Here is a 21,405-nt window from a genome sequence, read left to right as displayed (position 1 = left end):
CGCTTCTCATTATTCCTGGTTTTAACTCTGTGTTTACAGAGTTAATTACCGGTTACATTGAATCAAGTCCATCCAAACACTCGGGCGTTTTCCTATTTCCGTTCACTCACGAAAATATTCACGAAACGTCTAGTCGGAAATGGAACAAAAACGGAGCCAGGTTGGTGTCAGGTTTGCTTTCTGGGTGTTTGTCTCTCCTTAGAAACAATCCCTTGTCCTCTGTCACTCTCGGTGTAAATGTCTGTGTGTGTTCCTCTGTGTGTGTCAATGTGGTTCAGTTCCTCATTTGTACCATCCAAACATTGTTTACGATCGTTATGTGGCTTCATATTAAGATGGTCCAGAGAAAACAAAAGCGCTGTTTTAAAAGATGCAAGAGGACATTACTTTCTGTTTCTTTTTGGGTGGAGACTGTTCAGCTACTAAATGTCCGGATGTTACAAAGCGGATAATGATTGAAGTTTTCACATAATCTTATGAAGTAGCTGAGAATGCCCGAGGGACCGAATGGCCTATTCCTGATCATATTTTTCCCACACTCTAATTCAGAGCCGATGCCGGTCAAGGCAATGGTTGTTTCTGCTCTAAATGTGGTACTGAGTCGCCGAGTGGGCTAAGATGCTGGCCGAGGCTTTCCTGCTTTGGGCTCCAGTCCCGCGGCTGCTAAACTTTCCAGTGCTTTGTTGTTTGAGACGCTTCCAAAAAATCCTCCGTGCGGCCAGGGGACGGCTGACCTGTGCAGTGTTGCATTTTGGTTGGGAGAATGGGGAGAGGTGGTTGGGGCAATGGCACAGACTGAAAATCTTTTTTCACTGTTACTCCCTGTCTCCATTCTATTATTTTATACAAACAATGTAGCCGTCTATGATTTTATACAAACAGCAGTGACGTCATTATCGGCCCTGTGTTCAAGACGAAGTGGATAAGGGGTTGGAGTTGGAATCCTGTGAATTCTCCTCACAGAGGCACAGGTCCTACCGGCTCCAGTTCTCATCATTCTTGATTTTAATAAGGTGCCCATGGAATTAATTATTGGATAAACGGAATCAAAACCACACAAACACTCCCGTGGTTTCTTCTTTCCGTTGGTCTGTGTGTGTCAATGTGGTTCAGTTCCCCAAGGGAATGGACACATTTTTAACAGAACAAACTTTATTCACATTAGTTGTGCAACTTCAGATCAAAAAAATATCGGGGTGAAAGTTGGAAGAGGAGCTTGTCTCCTTCTCTATATGCCCCATTACAACAACAGCTTACATTTAGATAGCGTCTTTAACGTAATTAAAGCTCCAAAGATGGTTGACAGGATCATTATGTAACAGAGTCTGACACTGACACACATATTGAGATGTTGGGCCTGGTGAACAAAAGCTTGGTCAAAGAGATAGGTTTTACAGAGCGTCTTAAAGGAGGAAAGAGAGGTCGAGGGAATTCCAGAGCTTGGGGCCTAGGTAACTGAAACCTCGGTCACCAATGGTGGAGCGATTCTGATTGGGAATGTACAACAGGCCAGGATTAGAGGGGCACAGATATCTCAGAGACGTGTGGGGTTCGAGGAGATCTCAGAGATATCACCCAACTGTGTGGAAAAGTTGTATCGCTCCCATTCCTGTTTGTTGTTGAATGTGAGCTGAATGCTGGATCTTGCAGCCACATTAGATTCGTTCTTCACCATTTCTGAAGATAACATTCAGCAAAATAAGAAGATGTTTCAGCTGGCAGCGGGTGATTGGAGAGTGCAGGGCTGGAATATTGTTACTTGTTCCTGTCTCACTCACTGTGGAGCTGAGCAAGAGCGATTAATTGATGGGCTTGTTTCAATCCAATAGCCTCATAGATCTCTATTGATTTAGATGGGGGTTCATGATCGTTCATATTCTTTGTTATATCTGAAATGAATATCCATAAACAGAGCTTGGTGTGGGAACTCAGTGGGTGACAGCCGAGTTTTCAACGTGGGGGGTGGGATGGATTTTCTTGTAGTTTCAGGGCCCCAAAACAAATCAGAGCGTTAATGAGTAATGATGGGGAGGAAAAAATGCCAGCTTCGTCTCTGGGTGGTCTCGAACCACCAACCTTTCGGTTAACAGCCGAACGCGCTGACCGATTGCGCCACAGAGACTTGATGGAGACGCTGGCACTCTGTAAGATATCCTAAACCAATGGCTCAGTGAGAGAAAGCTTCAGATTGCCGTGACTGCAATGACAATTATTCCCTATCAGTTTTACTCTTCCCAAATAAAGGTTGGGACATTCATTGTGGACACATGGAAAAAGTCTGATCCCACCCACTGCAGACACATCCATGTCACCGGGAACCAGCTCTCCTACAACCGGTGCCGTCTCCCTTCGAGCCTCCCTGTGTTTTGTCTGTTACTGAGTATTCTGATAGTCCCGAAGCCGGTAATTCTAAAGGGGTTTCTCTGTTACACAGCGAGTGGTTAGGATCTGGAATGCACCACCTGAGAGTGTGGGGGGGAGGCAGATTCAATCGCGGATTTCAAAAGAGAATTGGACAGAAAATGCAGGTCTCCAGGGACAAACGCGGGGGAGTGAGACCAGGTGAGTTAGTTTTCAGAAGAGAAAGAGATCTCCCTTTTCAGACGGAGTTAAGGAGATTTATTTCCTCTCATAGGGTCATTCGCCTGTGGAATTATTTTCATCAGAGGTTTGGTCATTGAATTTACACAAGGCAGAATTGGACAGATTTTTGATAGACAAGGGGGTCAAAGGTTATGGGGGGCGGGCAGGAAGGCGGAGTTGAGACCACAACCAGATTTGCCGTGACCTCAATGAATGGTGAAGCAGGGTCAAGGGGCTGAATGGCCCACTCCTGCCCCTGAGACCTTTGTTCCTCCGACCCAGGCTGAATTGCCTCCATCTGTGTGTAGCCTTAGCTGTGATTCTCTGACACTATGAGGCGCTGGAGAGGCAAATGGCCAATTCCTGCTTCTATTTGTTAAGTTCTATTTTGGAGCTGTTACCACCCAAGGCAATGGTTAGTTTACCTTTGATAGTGGGAGCGTGGCCGGCTGGGTTAAGGTATTTTGTTTGGGCTCTGTTCTCTTCGTGGGTTCGATTCGAAATTTCAGTTGATTTGTTCTTTCAGCCACTTCACCTGAGCATGGGCTCACGGCCGTCGATGTCTTAAGATCTTCATCTTGGCAGGAAGAACGAGGAGACGCAGTATGAATTGCAGGGTGACTGGGGATATGTGGGGCCGAATTCCCTCTTTCTCTGTTATAACCTTTCTGTGATTTCATATGAACAAGATTGAAATTGATGTGAGATCTGTAATTGCGGATGAGTGGTTAAGACAATGGGTTTGAAATCTACTGGGCTCTCCCCATGTAGGTTTGAATCCTCAATGTCTGCTGCTCCACACTTTAGGTGAATCCAGAATTAAATTAATTGTTGGTGAAATGGAATAAAAACTTTCCAAACACTCCCGTGTGTTTCTCCTGCATCTCCTCCGCATTTCTTCATTTCCGTTCATCTGCAAGCATTCACCAAATCTGCAGTCTGAAATGGAACAATAATTGGAGAAGCTGGTGACATCCTAACTTTCTGGGTGTATGTGGATCCTGAGGCCTCTGTCACTCTCGATGCATGTGTCTGTGTGTGTTCCTCTGTGTGTGTCAATGTGGTTCAGTTCCCTGTGGGGATGAACACTTTTTTACCATCACAAACTTCATTCACATTATTCGTGCAACTTCATGTTAGAATGTTATGGTCCCCCGTCTTTTCCCCGGAGACCTGAATTTTCTGTCCAATTCTCTTTTGAAATCCGCGATTGAATCTGTCTCCCTCACACTCTCAGGCCATGCATTCCAGATCCTAACCACTGGCTCTGTAACACAGAAGCCCCTTCAGAATGGTACACTTTATGTGATGTTGCCTCTCTTCATTCTTCCGACCAACATGAATCACTTCACACTTCCCTACATTAAATTTCAGGTTCGCTTTAACAGTTTACACGAGGAATTCCTGTGCATTGTGACAGTTCACACAGCGGTAAGAAAAAAGTTAGCTCCTGATCAGGAGTTGAACCTGGGCTGTGGTGGTGAAAGTATTAAATCCGAAGCACGAGGCTCTTTGACTTCCAGTGAAGCCGAGGCTGTTTTCATTCAGAAGCCAGCGGCTGTGATATTAACAAAGCGGGATGGAGAAAGACTCAGTTTGAGCGGTGACACTGCTGGAGGGATGGGGAGTTGGGGATCACCCATCAAAGTTTTAAAAAAAACGGCAGCGCCCAGAGTGGGGCTCGAAGCCACGACGCTGAGATTAAGTCTCACGCTTTACCGGGTAAGCTAGCTGGGAATGCACAGTCATTGCTCCCTATGCAAAAATTCAGGGAGATCAATGTTCCTTCCTCCCTGGAGCCTCAGCTTGTTCTGAATTTCAAAGTGTGAAAGGTAATCGGCCTACAAAAGCCCCAAGGTTGCAATACATTCCTCTCAATCACCAATAACATCATTCACATCTTCCACTTCTTAGCTGCACCTCCTTCCAAACATTGCAAACTCCACTTGCATCTTTCATCCTGATATTTTTCTCTTCGACATTTTAATATGAAGCTGCACAATTAATGTGAGTCAAGTTTATGAAGTGAATATGTGTCCACCACCTCGGGGAACTGAACCGCATTGACACACACACAGAGGAACACACACAGACACATACACCGAGAGTGACAGAGGCCTAAGGAGAGACAAACACCCAGAAAGCAAGGATGTCACCAACTTGGTCAATTATTGTTCCATTTCAGGGGCCAAATGTAGTGAATGTTTTCAGATGAACAAATGTAAGAAATACGGGGGTGTTTGGGTGGTTTTCTTTTTAATTGGACTGATAATTTATTATGCAGACAGTTTGTGTCAATCAGGAATGAGAAGAAGGGGAGTTGCGAGGATTCGAACCATGTGGACCACCTGGACCACTCGGCCAGGACAACTGGGTAAAGGCTGATTATTGTGTGTTTAAAATAATAGAATGAATACAGGGAGTTCCAGTGAAAGAAGGTCTTCCAGTCCGTGCCATTGCCCCACCTTTTCCCAGACCCCTGGGATTAACACTGTCTCCCCTCATTCTTCCAGCTGAAATACAACACTGCACAGATCAGCTGCCCCTTCACCTCACGGAGAATTTTTGGAAAGCGCCTCAAATAACAAAGCACCAGAAAGTTTGGCAGCGGTGGGAGTAAAGCCCAAATCACCAGAGAGATCGAAACCTGAACCAGAGGTTGAGCCCGCTCGGCCTCGCTACCACATTCAGATTAGACACAAACATTGTCTTCACCAACATTGACACTGAATTACAATATAAAAAATTATGATCAGGAATTGGCCATTCGGCCCCTCGAGCATTCTCAGCTACTTAATAAGATCATGTGAAAACTTCAATCATCACCCAGTAACATCCGGACCTTTAGTTGCTGAACAGTTTCCATTCAAAGAAAAAAGAGAAATGTTTTAAAACTGCTCTTTTTTTCCTTGTACCACCTTAACATGAAGCCACAGAACTAACATGGCCAATGTTTGGGTGGTAAAAATGGGAAACTGAACCACATTGACACACACAGAAAATCACAAATATGCACGTTGTTAAGATTTGAAATTGTGCTTATTTTCACACTGTCTTTCAGTGTGCAGAAAGTGGAGCTGTGATCAGCTTATAGCTCAGAAGATGTACAACAAGAATGTACATAACAGGCTGATGCTCACTGTGCCTGTTTGGACTCAGCATCTGACTATTGAAAACATTTAGTTGCCACTCAACGAGTCCGGTTCCAAATTCCCTGCCATAAATGAAAGGAAAACTCGCTGAATTTGCTGAATGTCTTGAATTCAAAGCATCATATGGAAGGTAAGAAAGTTCATCTTAACCGTGGTATTAGGAAAAATAAAATGACAGAAAGTTACAGCAAAGAAAAGAGGCCATTCGGCCCTGTGTGCTGCTTTCAAAGAACAGTGTGATTGGTTGATCTGAATACTTTTAGGAAGAATGGACAAAAAGGAAATCGAGGCGGGGTCGCGCTGTTAATAAGGAACGAGATCGGTACATTAGTGAGAGAGGATCTTAGATTGAAGGATCGATATGTGGAATTAATTTGGGTGGAGCTAAGAAACAACAAGAGGCAGCAAATATTGGTGGGAGTTGTTTAAAGGCCACCAAACTGTAGTGGGAATGTTGGGCATGGGATAAATCAGGAAATTAAAGCTGCATGTGACATGGGTAATACAGGAATAATTTTCTGCCTTGCACCACCAGCTCTATAGTCAGCGCTTTGTAACCAATCACAGCCCTTCTCTTTTATTTTCACTCCCTCACTCCGACTCTGTGTTTATTTCCGAGTTTTGCCCTTCTGACATTTCCAGCTCTAATGTGAAACTTCCACCCTCACTCCATCATTTCTAGCAGAGCTTTACAGTGTTATTTTCAACCAGAAAATCAATCACATTGATTTGAACAGCTCGCCCAGGAGGAATAAGTTTCAAATCCCTAACCAGGAATCGAACGCAGGCTGTACTGATAAAATTACCGCATTCTGACCATTAACCCAGCAGTTTGACACATGCAGGCTGCTTGTGGCATTTTCCCTTTCCAGATCTCTTTTACCAGGGGCAAGTTTCTTTGACCAAATGGTCTGTGTCGTTTGAACACAAGTGTCGCCTTCAGCCAATGAGAAGAACCATTGCTGTTAGCTGGAACATGAAATCGATACTGTCCTCCTTTAGGACAGTTCTTAAAGCCTCCCCCTTTGACCGAGCTGTTAGTCATCTGACCGAATATGAGGCTCAGCGTCATACTTTGTTATGTAATGATCCTGGGGAACGCCTTGTGACGTTTCATGAGGTAAAAGGAGCTTTATAAATATAAGTTGTTGTTGTACTCCATACATAGAGAAGTACAGACTCCTGTTGTCTCTTTCATCCTGATATTTTTCACTGTAACATTGTAATGTGAAGTTGCACCACGAATGTGAATACAGTTTGTGCTCGTAAAAATGTGTTCACCTCCTCGGGGAACTAAACCACATTGACCCACACACAAGAACAAACAGAGATATACACCGAGAGTGACAGGGGCCTAAGAAGAGGCAAATGACAGGATGAAATCATGTCACCAAATTGGCTCTTTTTTTTCCATTTCCGACTGGAGATTTGCAGAAGGCTGACAAGGCTGACAAGAGACCACGGATGCGTTTGGATCACTTTTCCTCGATTCAAACGACAATTAGCTCTGTCTGTGTGCAGTTAAAGTCAGAAATAACAGGAAACATAGTCAGCAGGATTCGAACCTGCGCGGGGTAACCCCAATAGATTTCCAATCCATTGCCTTAACCACTCGGCCACGACTACAGAAATTGCTCCTATAATACTATTAGTTGTATGAAATCATAAAAGTTCCAGCAGAGAAAGCGGTCTTTCTGCCCATCTTGTCATGGCCATTACCTGGCCTTTTCCCCAGAACCCTGCAATTTATCCTGTCTCTCCTCGTTCTTCCCACCAATCTGGGAATGAAAGAGTGAGAATGATCTAACCTGGCCAATTACCGCCCCATCAGTCTACTCTCCATCATCAGTAAAGTAATGGAAGGTGTCATCAACAGTGCTATCAAGCGGCACTGAATTAGCAACAACCTGCTCACTGATGTCCATTTTGGGTTCCGCAAGGGCCACTCAGCTCCTGACCTCAATACAGCCTTGGTTCAAACATAGACAAAAGAGCTGAACTCCAAAGATGTGATGAGAGTGACTGCCTTTGACATCAAGGCAGCATTTGATCGAGTGTGGCATCAATGAACCCTAGCAAAACTGGAGTCAATGGGAATCAGAGGAAAACTCCCCGCTTGTTGGAGTCATACCTGGCACAAAGGGAGATGGTTGTGGTTGTTGGAGGTCAGCCATCTTAGCTCCTGGACATCACTGCAGGAGCTCCTCAGGGTAGTGTTCTAGGCCCAACCATCTTCAGCTGCTTCACCAATGACCTTCCTTCCATCATAAGATCAGAAGTGGGGATGTTCGCTGATGATTGCGCAATGTTCAGCGCCATACCCGACTCTTCAGATACTGAAGCAGTTCATGTCCAAATGCAGCAAGGCCTGGATAATATCCAGGCTTGGGCTGACAAGTAGCAAGTAACATTCACACCACACAATTGTCAGGTAATGACCATCTCCAACACGAGAGAATCTAACAATCGCCCCCTGATGTTCAATGGCATTACCATCACAAATCCCTCACTATCAACACCCTTGGGGTTAACATTGACCAGGAACTGAACTGGACTAGCCGTACAAACACTGTGGCTCCAAGAGCAGGTCAGAGGCTAGGAGTCGTGCAACGAGTAAGTCTCCTCCTGACTCCCCAAAACCTGTCCACCATCTACAAGGCACAAGTTTGAAGTGTGATGGAATGCTCCCTACTTGCCTGGGTGAGTGCAGCTCCCGCAACACTGAAGAAAATGGACACCATCCAGGGCAAAGCAGTCTGCTTGACTGGCGTTACATCCACATTCACTCTCTTCACCACCGACGCGCAGTAGAAGCAGTGTGTACCATCTACAAGGTGCACTGCAGGAATTCACCAAGGCTCCTTAGACAACAGCGTCCAAACCCACGACCATTCCCAGCTAGAAGGACAAGGGCAGCAGATAGATAGGAACACCAGCACCTGGAAGTTCCCCTCCAAGTCACTGACCATCCTGACCAGGAAATATATCGCCGTTCCTTCACTGTCACTGGGTCAAAATCCTGGAACTTTCTTCCTAACAGCACTGTGGGTGTACCTACACCACATGGACTGCAGCAGTTCAAGAAGGCAGAGCACCTTCCCAAGGGCAATTTCGGATGGGCAATAAATGTTGGCCCAGACAGATAAGCCCACATCCCATGAATGAATTTTAAAAATCATTCATGTTAGCCTGCAAATTATATTGCCTTGTTCTTCTGGCCAAAGTAAAGCTCTGCAAACGTCAGGGCCTGGAGTAAGTCTGACGTATTTGCTCAGGTGAGGAACCAGCTGAAGCTTTCAGTATTGGCTTTCTTAACTCCGAGTTTCCAAATGGGAATTGAACAATGGCTTGAAAGTGAAAAAGAAACAGGGTTAAGGAGAAAGAGAAGGAAATTGTCGTTAATTATAAAGCTCTTTGTACAAAACTTACATAGACACGATGGGTGTAAGGGCCTCTTAATGTGTTGTGCCATTTGATGATGACATTGTTGATCAGTCTGTCTCCAGCATTCCTAATGAGAACAGCCGAATTCCATTTCTTCAAAACAAAGACCCAAAGTGCTGCTGCATGACGTCACCGCTTAACATTCCAGACAGCTCCATTGGGATCTTTACAGCGCAGGGTTTATAGAGGCGAGTGGGGTCATATTCACTTCCCATATGATGGAGCTGCGGTTTGACACCTGGCAAGAGCATTATTCAAGCTTGTTTATTTGAGTGTGAGCGAAAGTTCGATAATTAACGTTTGTTGTAAATATGAACACAAGGGTTGGAATCCTGCTGACTAAAGTTTTCACCATTTTAGATTTTAACAAAATTAATTATCAGCTAATTAGAAGGAAACCCATCCAAATATGTCGGTACTTTCTGATTTCCATTCATTTGTCAACATTCAGGAAATTTGCTTTCGGAAATGGAACAAACACTGAGCCAAGTCGGTGACAGCCTTGCTTTCTGGGTGTGTGTCTCCTTAAGCCTCTGTCACTCTCGGTGTATATCCCTGTGTCTGTTCCTCTGTGATTGTCAATGTGGCTCAGATCCCTGAGGGGGTGAAAAAGTTTTTAACGTCGCAAACTTTATTCACATTAGTTGTGCGGAATTCATGTTAAAATGTCGGCGAGGAAAGCATCAGCGTGAAAGATAAAACTGGAGACTGATCCTTTCTACAGCTTATATTGAAAAGCGCCTTTAACCTAATGAAACGTCACAAGGCGTTCCCCAGGATCATTATATAACAAAGTGTGACACCGAGCCACATATTCGGTCAGATGACTAAAAGCTCGGTCAAAGGGGGAGGCTTTAAGAACTGTCTTAAAGGAGGAAAGTACCGATTTCATATTCCAGCCATCAGCAATGGTTCTTTTCATTGGTGAAGAAGTCACTTGTGTTCAACCCAAACAGACCAATTGGTCAGAGAAAGTTGTCTCTGGTGAAGGAGATCGGGAATGAAAAAGAAAATATCATAAGTTGCCTCCATAATGCAAATGTCAAGCCTTGTTGGTAGTTTCCCTGATGTCCACTGACTGGGAATCGGTGCTTCCATTGGACCAACAGCGAATAGGGTGGAGGGTTTTGGAAATTGAAAGATGCACATGAGCAGCTTGTGGGACTATTTCACCTCACTGTCAATTTCATGTTCCAGCTCACAGCAACCGTTGTTTTCATTGGCTGATGAAGTCGTTTATCTTGAACCTAAACAGGCAGTTTTAAGGTGAAAGAAATCTGAACTGAAAAACAATAGGCAAAAGCAGCGTAGATAAGCGAAATCGAAAATTATTGGTGCAGCTTCCCTGGTGGTCTGAGGTGTCAGCTATGGCTCAGTTCATAGCACCCTTGCCTTTGAATCAGAGGGTTGGGGGTTCATGTCCCTCTCCCGGAAACCAAGAACTATGATTGTACTCGAAAGAGTTGCAATCTGTGATTGTTGATAACTCGAAAGAGTTTCCCTGGTGGTCTAGTGGTTAGGATTTGGCACTCTCAGCGCTGCAGCCTGGGTTCGATTCCTGGTCAGGGAATGTCAATTTGTTGGAACGAATGTTGATTATTCATTGATTGGAAGCATTTAAAAGCTCCACCAGAATCAGAGGAGTGTGGTTTTAAGTTTTGCCTCAGAGCTGGAAAACATCACACTTCGGGGAAAGGAAATGAAGGAAGAGGAGAGAAGCGCTGGGTGCAAAGCACTGACTGCAGAAATGTTGGTGTGAGGTCAAATATGGGTGGGAGAAGTACGAATTTTGCTGCCTACTGTTTGCACTGACACAAATATCACTCCTGATGGATCAACCAATCACTACTGCTCTTTGAAACCAGCACGCCCGGCCGAATGGCCTCTTTCTGTGCTGTAACTTTCTATAATTTTATAGCAACAGCACGGGTCATTCTGCCATTTTAAAACCCACTCGAGCGAGATGTACTTTCTTACCTTGTATTTGGCTCTTTTGAAACCTAAACAAGGAACAAATTCAGCGAGTTTTCTTGTCATTTCCAGCACGAGATTTGTCACGAGACTAATTGAACGGCACATTAATGGTGTCAATCCTTCACTGGAGCTCACCGCGTCCAAAGAGCACTGTTATCATCAGCCTGTTATGTATCTTCTTGCAGTACATCTGCTGAACCATATAAGCTTATCACAGCTCTGCTTTCTTCACATTGAAACCCAGTGTGAAAATCAATTAAAAAGCTGAACAACTGGGAGGGGAGTGACTGTGGATAATCGGCACTGTGCACATTCCTGTAATCAGTATCTGGGAGAATCAGGAAGATGAGATCCAGGTGTCTCTTTACCCACGACTTTTCCCCATTCCCACGAATTGACTGTGTCTGCATCAAGCAGCTAATTAACCTGGGGGCTGGACGGGTAGAGGGAGCTGGAGGCGAGACAGGGACAGAAGCAGAATGAGATGCGACATGAAAGTGTTTTGAATTAGATGTGTGTCAGTCACTTTCAGTGATGAATGACATTCTTGTAAGTTTCACAGGAGCCGCAGTGATTAGTTTGGTGTTTTTTGATTTCAAGCAGCAAGATTTTAAAAGTAAAAAGATAAAAGACTGAACCTTTCTATATATATATATATATATCCTGCAACAACAGCTTATATTTATAAAGCGCCTTTAACCTAATGAAACATCATAAGACGTTCCCCAGGAGCATTATATATCAAAGTGTGACACCGAGACACATATTCGGTCAGATGTATAAAAGCTCGGTCAAAGGGGGAGGCTTTAAGAACTGTCTTAAAGGAAGAAAGTACCGATTTCATGTTCCAGCCATCAGCAATGGTTCTTCTCATTGGTGAAGAAGTCACTTGTGTTCAACCCAAACAGACCAATTGGTCGGAGAAAGTTGTCTCTGGTGAAAGAGATCGGGAATGAAAAAGAAAATGTCATAAGTTGCCTCCATAATCCAAATGTTAAGCCTTGTTGGTAGTTTCCCTGATGTCCAGTGACTGGGAATCGGCGCTTCCATTGGACCAACAGCGAATAGAGTGGAGGGTTTTGGAAATTGAAAGTTATACATGAGCAGCTTCTGAGGCTATTTCACCTCACTGTCAATTTCATGTTCCAGATCACAGCAACCGTTGTTTTCATTGGCTGATGAAATCGTTTATCTTGAACCTGAACAGGTAGTTTTGTGGTGAAGGAGATCTGAACTGAAAAACAATAGGCAAAAGCAGCGTAGATAAGCCAAATCAAAAACTGCTAGTGCAGATTCCTTGGTGGTCTACTGGTCAGGATTCAGCGCTTTTACATCCGTGGCCGGGTTCGATTCCCGGTCAGGGAATGTTGAGTTACTGAATTTGTTCGAATGGGTGTTGATTTTTCATTGATTGGAAACGTTTAAAAGCTCCACCAGAATCAGCGAAGTGAGAGTTTAAGTTTCGCCGCAGAGCTGGAAAACATCACACTTGGTTCAAATGGAGTGAGGGAATGAAGGAAGAGGAAAAGTTGCAAAGCACCAACTATACAAATGTTGGTGTGAGGCAAAATATGGGTGGGAGAAGTACGAATTTTGCTCTCTACTGTTTGCACCGGCACAAATATCACTCCTGATGGATCAAACAATCACTCCTGCTCTTTGAAACCAGCACACCCGGCCGAATGGCCTCTTTCTGTGCTGTAACTTTCTATAATTTTATAGCAACAACACGGGTCATTCTGCCATTTTAAAACCCACTCGAGCGAGATGTACTTTCTTACCTTGTATTCGGCTCTTTTGAAACCAAAACACGGAACAAATTCAGCGAACTTTCTTGTCATTTCCAGCATGAGATTTGTCACGAGACTAATTGAGCGACATATTCATGGTGCCAATCCTTCACTGGAGCTCACCACGTCCAAAGAGCACTGTTATCATCGGCCCGTCATGTATCTTCTTGCAGTACATCTGCTGAACAATATAAGCTTATCACAGCTCTGCTTTCTTCACATTGAAACCCAGTGTGAAAATCAATTAAAAAGCTGAACAACTGGGAGGGGAGTGACTGTGGATAATCGGCACTGTGCACATTCCTGTAATCAGTATCTGGGAGAACCAGGAAGATGAGATCCAGGTGTCTCTTTACTCACGAGTTTTACCCATTCCCACGAATTGACTGTGTCTGCATGAAGCAGCTAATTGACCTGGGAGCTGGACGGGCAGAGGGAGCTGGGGGCGAGACAGAAGCAGAAAGAGATGCGACATGAAAGTACTTTGAATTTGACGTGTGTCAGTTGCTTTCAGTGATGAATGTCTGCCATGTAAGTTTCACAGGAGCCGCAGTGATCAGTTGGTGTTTTATTTAAGCAGCAAGATTTCAAATTAAAAAGATAAAAGCAAATTACTGTGAATGATGGGAATCTGAAACAAAAGCAGGATATGCTGGAAAAACTCAGCAGCTGGAGCGAGGGTCAATGTTTCCAGACAGTACGACTTTTATTCAGATTTTCAAAGTATTTCAGCACCAACATGGGGCTCGAACCCATGACCCAGAGATTAACATTCTCATGCTCTGCCGACTAAGCTAGCTAGGAACATGAAAAACTGTTTTGTATCCCAACATACATGGTTAAACATGCTGCTTTCTACCTGATACCTCAGCTTGGTCGGAATTTTAAAGTGTGGAACGTAATCGGCCTACAAATGCCCCAAAGTTGCAATGCATTCCCCTCAGTCATCAATAACATCATTCACATCTTCCACTTCTGAGCTGCACCTCCTTCCAAATACTGTGATCCATTTTCCTCGGAATTTTCTCCTGGATTTAATATTTAGCTGCTTCGTGTCCTCATTTTGAAATCAGAATCGCTTCATTATCCAACACAATTTGAATTGCAAACCTGACGGGCAAACAATGGAAAACAAGTCACTCGGTAACACAAATCCCATGGTGCTCATTTTCAGATTCACAACAGTCAGATTTTCAATAAAATGAAGGAATTTTACAGTGATAAGTTTAGAAAGTTGGTGTGACTTTTATTTGTGACTCACTCATTCGGGTATTCTGTAAATGCTGCTCGGACGTTTAGTGACCGGGATAGAATCTACCTGTGTTTTACCTGAGCTTGTGCTCGGTGTATTGGGAGGTTTGGCCCGGGTTGGAATATCTCGTGTCCCAGGGATGGGCAGTAACCCGCTGATTGAAGCTGCAGTCGCCGCTTTCTGCTGGCAGTGGGTGATTGGAGAGCATGGAGCGGAATATTGCTGCTTTGCTGCTTTTCCCTTTCTCACTCACTGTGGAGCTGAGGAAGAGAGAATAATTGAGGGGTTCGTTTGATTCCAATAATTTCATGAATTTCTGATGGGTTAGATGAAGGTACATAGTGGGTCCAAAGCTTTTCTCATTGTATTTGACAGAAAACGTAATTTTAAAAAGAAGCTGTTTTTGTGGGACCTCACTGGACAACAAAAGACCTGCCACCGTTTGGGGATATCTTGCAGCCCAAGTACCCAATGACAACCTGGAACTGTGCGGCAATGATTGGTGATGAGGGGGAAAAACAGTAAAAATCTTCACCCCCTGGGTGGTCTTGAATGACCAACCTTTCACTTAACAGGCAAACACGCTGACCAATTGCGCCACAGACACTTACACAAACCTAACTGACATGGAATCCTAACCAGGGTGTCAGTGAGTCCAATCTTCAGATTGCCGCTACCCAGATAGCTATCGTGCTCTATCAGTTTTACTCTTCAAAAATAAAGGGTGGGACATTCATTCCAGATACATGGAAACAGTCTGATCCCACCCACTGCAGACACATCCATGTCACCAGGAACCAGCTCTCCTACAACCGGTGCCATTTCCCTTCGAGCCTTTCATTGTCTTGACTGTTACCAAGTATTCTGATTGTCCCGAAGCCGATATTAGGTTTGAATTCCTGATGTGCAGTAACGAGAATCCTTTCAATGTCCCAAATCAGTTAATTTCACTGATAACATTAGAGTCACTGTTCCAGCGTCTTAAAGAAGGGAAATGTGCCTTGACTTTCTCTGGTCAGTCGGGCAGTTCACCCTTCATTCGCATTGGATTCCATTCCTCAAAGGGGATTTTCACTTCCTTCTTGAGTTCCCTTACTATATCTGGCAGTATCTTTGGTTTGAGAGGCATGATTAACATTTCAGATGCAGTACAATTCTGATGAAAGGTTACAGACCTGAAATGAAAACCGTGTCTCTCTCTCCACAGTCACTACCAGATCTGCTGAGAATTCCAGCATTTTCTGTTTTTATTTCAGATAACCAGCATCTGCAGTACTTTACCTGATCAGTGAAACATATAAGATCCTCGGGGTACTTGACAGGGCGGATTTGGAGAGGATGTTACCTCTTGTGAGATAATCTAGAACTCGGAATCACTGTTTAAAAACAAGGGGTCACCCATTTAAAATGGAGATGAGGCGATTTTTTTTCTCTCAGAGGGTCGTGAAACTTTGGAACTCTGTTCCTGAAAAGGCTGTGGAAGCAAAGTTTTTGAATATTTTTAAGGCAGAGGTCGATATATCCTTGGGAAGCAACGGCGTGATAGGTTATCAGTGATAGGTGGGATACAGATTTCAGGTGACTATCAGGTCAGCCATGATCTTATTAAACGGCGGAGCGGACTTGAGGGGCCGAATGGCCTACTCCTCCTCCTTTTTCTTATGTGGTGCTAAGAATATGGAACCCATTACCAGTCGATTTCGAGATCCATTACTGAGCTGAAAATGTGTAGGTAAACTCACACTGTAAACAGATTGTTCACCAGTTAAAATTGGAAAGGGATTCACTCTCATCCCATTTACTGACACAGCAATACAGTCTTGCTGGTGGGAGACCATTCAGAAACTTCACATGTGCAAAGGGCTTTATTCAGTTTGCCCACATGTCAACACTCCAACTTTAAAAGTTCAAAAAATTTGATCCACAATCAGAGCAGAGATGCTGGCAAGACACGGTTTAAATGTTCCATGTATCGGGGGAAATGTTACTAGCTCACCCCATCTGCTGAGACTACACTGAGTTCAGATCTAACTGTCGGGGTTTGTTCTGCATCCAGGCGAGAATTGCGGTGGACCCCGGAGCAATTTGGCCGCTGTATCATTGATTCAACAATTTTATGTCTTTCCCCAATGGCACTCATCGTATTCTGATTACAGGACAGAGGTTTCTGTTCTACAACGTGATCTTTCAATGGCGGAGCGGCCACCCAGCATTCCCTGCGGTGCAGAATAGGCCCTATCTTCACAACAGCAACGCGATACGCATGCGCGGTTCTGATAGTGGTGGGGCATGCGCATTGCGGTCGGATCCATGAGCATGCGCAGTGCTGGTCTGTGACTGAAGCTGCTCAGAGCTGGTGAGAGAATCTCGAGTGGAGAAAACTAACAGAGTTAGTGGGTGTGTGAGGAGGAATGGAGCCAGCGGAGTGGGAAGAGAGGCTTGATAAAGACACAGTGCAGGCCTCAGACCCCAAATAACAAGGTACCGGTCTTGTATTTGCAGAGAACGGGCCGAAAAAGTCTGGATTTCTCCCTTCGCCAGGCCCGGGGTAACGGCCGCCATCTTTATAGGGGGGCCATGTGCAGCAGGGCGCATGCGCGGTTATCCTGGTCCAGGTAGCAGGTGGAGAGAATGTTGTGCATTTCTATCCTGGACTGACAGGGATGGATTTTGGAAACTCCTTTTACAGGGGGTTAGAAGGGGAGGATTTACACACAGCAAACTCAAACCAAGAGAAACGTTTGTTCTTTCTGAATTTCAATCCTGGATTGACCGTGATGGATTTTTTGAATTCCATTTACAGGATGTTAGAAGAGGAGGAACTCAAGGGATACTTGAGGGAGATGAGAAACTGAAACCAAACATCACGACCAAATCTGAAAGTCTCTTGATTCACCAGGACCTGAATAGTACCAGCCTTTGAATGTAAGCATTGAGGTCATTTTCAGTTACTGGGTAAAAAATCTCTTCCTCACATTGTGAATCTTACCTAAAATCTTAAATCTCTGTTCCTTAATCCTTTCATAATCAGCTAATGGGAACAGCTTTAATTTAACTACCTTTCATAATCCTGTACACCTCTATCAAATCTCCCCTCAAGCTCCTTTACTCCAAGGAGAACAACCTTAGTTTCTTGAATTTAATCTTACAATTAAAATCCCTCATCCCGCGACCCATTCTGATAAATCTCCTCTGCCCCCTCTCAAGGACCCTCACATCCTTCATAACGTGTGGTGATGACTGATTTGCACAGACCCAGATGTTCTGTGTCTGTGACATCATCACACATCGACAATTACACTGTGACATCATCACACATCTACAATTACATGGTGACATCATCCCGCTCCCCGGGTATTTCCTCAACTGGGAGATTCTGTTGAAGGGTCATGAGGACTTGAAACGTCAACTGTGTTCTACTCCGCCGGTGCTGCCAGACCTGCTGTTCTTGGTCTTTCAGGCGATCTTATCAGAGGGTCAAACTGGGTCTTTGTCAAAATATCTTTACTTTACCCCCACTGCATTGGTCTGCAGTAGTGGCCAGACTATCAAATGCATCCACAAAACAGTTCATAAACAACGATACAAATATCTCCAGAAGCTATCAAGTTAAGAGCCTCCACTACACTTTCGATTCATGTGAATGGACAGTGATACCAGGTTGATATATTCCATTGAACTACACCAAAGGTGAAGGAAAATAGGGAGTGTGGTGAATTGTGAAGAGGACTGAGAGTGATTCAGTGTGAACACATAGGTTAGTAAATAGGGCAGGTAGATGTCAGGTTGAATTCAACACAGCCGAATATGAACATTTTGTAAGTTACAGTAAAATAAAATATACACCATACAATGAGTACAGCAGCAGGACTGGGACATCCTGTCTCCAAACACATCCCACCCTGTTCACTCTGAGAATTCCAGGGTGGAGAATTGGGGCATCCTGTCTCCAAACACATCCCACCCTGTTCACACTGAGAATCCCAGGGTGGAGAACTGGGACATCCTGTCTCCAAACACATCCCACCCTGTTCACTCTGAGAATCCCAGGGTGGAGAACTGGGACATCCTATCTCCAAACACATCCCATCCTGTTCACACTGAGAATCCCAGGGTGGAGAATTGGGGCATCCTGTCTCCAAACACACCCCACCCTGTTCACACTGAGAATCCCAGGGTGGAGATCTGGGACATCCTGTCTCCAAACACATCCCGCCCTGTTTACACTGAGAATTCCAGGGTGGAGATCTGGGACATCCTGTCTCCAAACACATCCCACCCTGTTTACACTGAGAATCCCAGGGTGGAGATCTGGGACATCCTGTCTCCAAACACATCCCACCCTGTTCACACTGAGAATCCCAGGGTGGAGAATTGGGGCATCCTGTCTCCAAACACATCCCACCCTGTTCACACTGAGAATCCCAGGGTGGAGAACTGGGACATCCTGTCTCTAAACACATCCCACCCTGCTCACACTGAGAATCCCAGGGTGGAGAATTGGGACATCCTGTCTCCAAATACATCCCACCCTGTTCACACTGAGAATCCCAGGGTGGAGATCTGGGACATCCTGTCTCCAAACACATCCCACCCTGTTTACACTGAGAATCCCAGGGTGGAGATCTGGGACATCCTGTCTCCAAACACATCCCACCCTGTTCACACTGAGAATCCAGGGTGGAGAACTGGGACATCCTGTCTCCAAACACATCCCGCCCTGTTCACACTGAGAATCCCAGGGTGGAGATCTGGGACATCCTGTCTCCAAACACATCCCGCCCTGTTTACACTGAGAATCCCAGGGTGGAGATCTGGGAAATCCTGTCTCCAAACACATCCCATCCTGTTCACACTGAGAATCCCAGGGTGGAGAACTGGGACATCCTGTCTCCAAACACATCCCACCCTGTTCACACTGAGAATCCCAGGGTGGAGAACTGGGACATCCTGTCTCCAAACACATCCCACCCTGTTCACACTGAGAATCGCAGTAATTGGGAGGTGACAGCATGTTGAAACAGTGTGGCAAGGAGAGGGACGTTTGAGGTGGGGCAGTAATTTGCAAGGATGGTGGGGTCAAAGGTTTGTTTTTTGGTGGGGTGGGGTGGGGTGGTGAGAATGACAGATTTTAAGGAGAGAGGGACAGTACCTGAGAGAAAGAACTGTTAACAATCTCAGCGAATATGGGGAAGTTGGGTGATCAGCAGTTTAGTGGGAATAGGGTCAATGGAGCAGGAGGTGGTTGTCATGGACAAGATGAGCACTGAGAGGGCAGGAGGGGAGATGGGAGAGAAACTAAAGGAAGATGTGGGTTCAGGGACCAGACAGTTTTGAGACCTGAGAGGAACTTTAGAGACAGTTTATCCCGGTGGGTTAGTGGAAGGGAGGGAAGCAGCAGAGGCAGCTGATCGGATTGTCTCAATGTCAGTGACAAAGAAGCTCCATGAGCTCCTCACACTTGCTGTTAGAGGTGAGGATGGAGGAGAGAGGGGAGTGGGGGAGAACTTCAAAAGGAACTAACTTGTTTTGGAGATAATACAAAGATTCGACAAACTGGGTGTTGAGCACAAAGCTGATTCATTTGACTTTTATCCAAAATATGAACCCCTATAACTGGGCTGGAGTTTATTAACATCAGCAGAAACAGGCCCGAATGAACATGGCTCAGTCATGGATGTGATTAATAGCAAAATCCAATCACTGTAGTTACTTGTGAACTCGCTGCTGTCTGAGCAGGGCGGATGACTGAGTGAATCCTTTCCCACACGTGGAGCAGGTGAATGGTCTCTCCCCAGTGTGAACACACTCATGTCTCAGAAGATTGGATGATTGAGTAAATCCCTTTGCACACTCAGAGCAGGTGAACGGCTTCTCCCCAGTGTGACTGCGCCAGTGTACAGTGAGTTCAGATGATGTTTTGAACCCAGTCCCACAGTGAGAGCACCTGAACGGTCTCTTGTCAGTGTGAATCTGTTGATGGCGAATCAGGTTCCCAGAACTTTTAAAGCCCTTCCCGCAGTCTGGGCATTTAAATGGTCTCTCCTCAGTGTGAACTCGTTGGTGTATCAGCAGGTGGGTTGAATCAGTAAATCCCTTCCCACACTCGGAGCAGATGAACGGCCTCTCCCCAGTGTGACTGTGCTGATGAGCTTCCAGCTCACACGGGGAACCGAATCCCTTCCCACACTCTCCACATTTCCACGGTTTCTCCCCAGTGTGACTCTGCTTGTGTCTCGAAAGGCCAGATGATTGACTGAAGCCTCGTCCACACACAGAACACGTGTACGGTTTCTCCCCACTGTGAACGGTGCTTTTTCCTTTCATGTTCAAAATCCAATGATATTCAGGTTACAATAAATTGGGTGACTCCGTCAGATCCTGATGTGATGTTTGGTTTCAGTTTCCTGGCTGCAAATCCTCCCCTTCTAATGCCCTGTGAAATTGAGTTAAAACAGAAAAAATGGAGTGAGAGAGAACCCACAAAAACACAAAGGCAGGTTGTGAAATTGAGCTGAATGAATCTGGGAATTTGTGGGGCCGGCACTAGGAAAAAGTGACCATGAAAACTGCTGGATTGTCATAAAAACCCAACTGATTCACTCGTGTCCTTCAGGGAAGGGCTTGAGGGAATAATGGTCAAATAATATGGAATTAATACAGGAATCTTTTGTTGAAGGTTACTCTGGGTAAATTCACAGTGAAACATAATTTAACAGAGGTCAAAACTAGTTCGTAAAAGTAGCGAGGTTAAATCCCCTCACAACAAAGGTGAGTTTACTGATGAGAAATACACACACCTAAAAAAATGGGATTTCATGGTTCTTGCTATGACACTGACACAAGCTAAAATACTGGCTCTGATAATTAAAACCCCAAAACAGAGAAATGAAATACTCAGCCCCAATTTTCATTATCTCAATACCTTGACTCAGCAACATTGACCAACAAGACTTTTACGGGAAGTCCAGTTTTCAGGAATTATTTCAAAATAACATTTCCTAGAAATTGAATGGGCACCCTCATTATAATAGGTGGTCCTTTCACCAAATATAGAATACTAATTAGAGGTGGTCTGTTAGTGATCAAATGGGCATCTTATACCATTAACTATACAACCCCAAAATTCATTATAAATATCTCAACCCAAACTTGAATCTTTAGATTTGTCAGGGGGATTCATCAGGTTCTCGTCGATTGACTTCAGAAC

The 21,405-nt window shown here is 44.8% G+C and overlaps 2 non-coding genes and 1 pseudogene across 2 annotated transcripts; 1 reads left to right on the top strand and 2 right to left on the bottom strand.

Annotated features, from left to right (window-relative positions):
• Nucleotides 1-2,048: 2,048 nt before the first annotated feature.
• Nucleotides 2,049-2,122, bottom strand: trnan-guu (transfer RNA asparagine (anticodon GUU)). The gene has a single exon. It is a non-coding gene; the product is annotated as a tRNA-Asn (tRNA).
• Nucleotides 2,123-2,522: 400 nt separating this feature from the next.
• LOC144673220 (uncharacterized) overlaps nucleotides 2,523-21,405 on the top strand; it is a 48,370-nt pseudogene continuing 29,487 nt past the window's right edge.
• On the bottom strand, nucleotides 7,280-7,361 carry trnas-gga (transfer RNA serine (anticodon GGA)). Its single transcript has one exon. It is a non-coding gene; the product is annotated as a tRNA-Ser (tRNA).

This window comes from Cetorhinus maximus, unplaced genomic scaffold (genome assembly GCF_964194155.1).
Source record: "Cetorhinus maximus unplaced genomic scaffold, sCetMax3.hap1.1 HAP1_SCAFFOLD_316, whole genome shotgun sequence".
NCBI classification, from domain to species: domain Eukaryota; kingdom Metazoa; phylum Chordata; class Chondrichthyes; order Lamniformes; family Cetorhinidae; genus Cetorhinus; species Cetorhinus maximus.
Note: the sequence above shows the minus strand (reverse complement) of the source record. Positions and strands in the feature narration are given on the sequence as shown.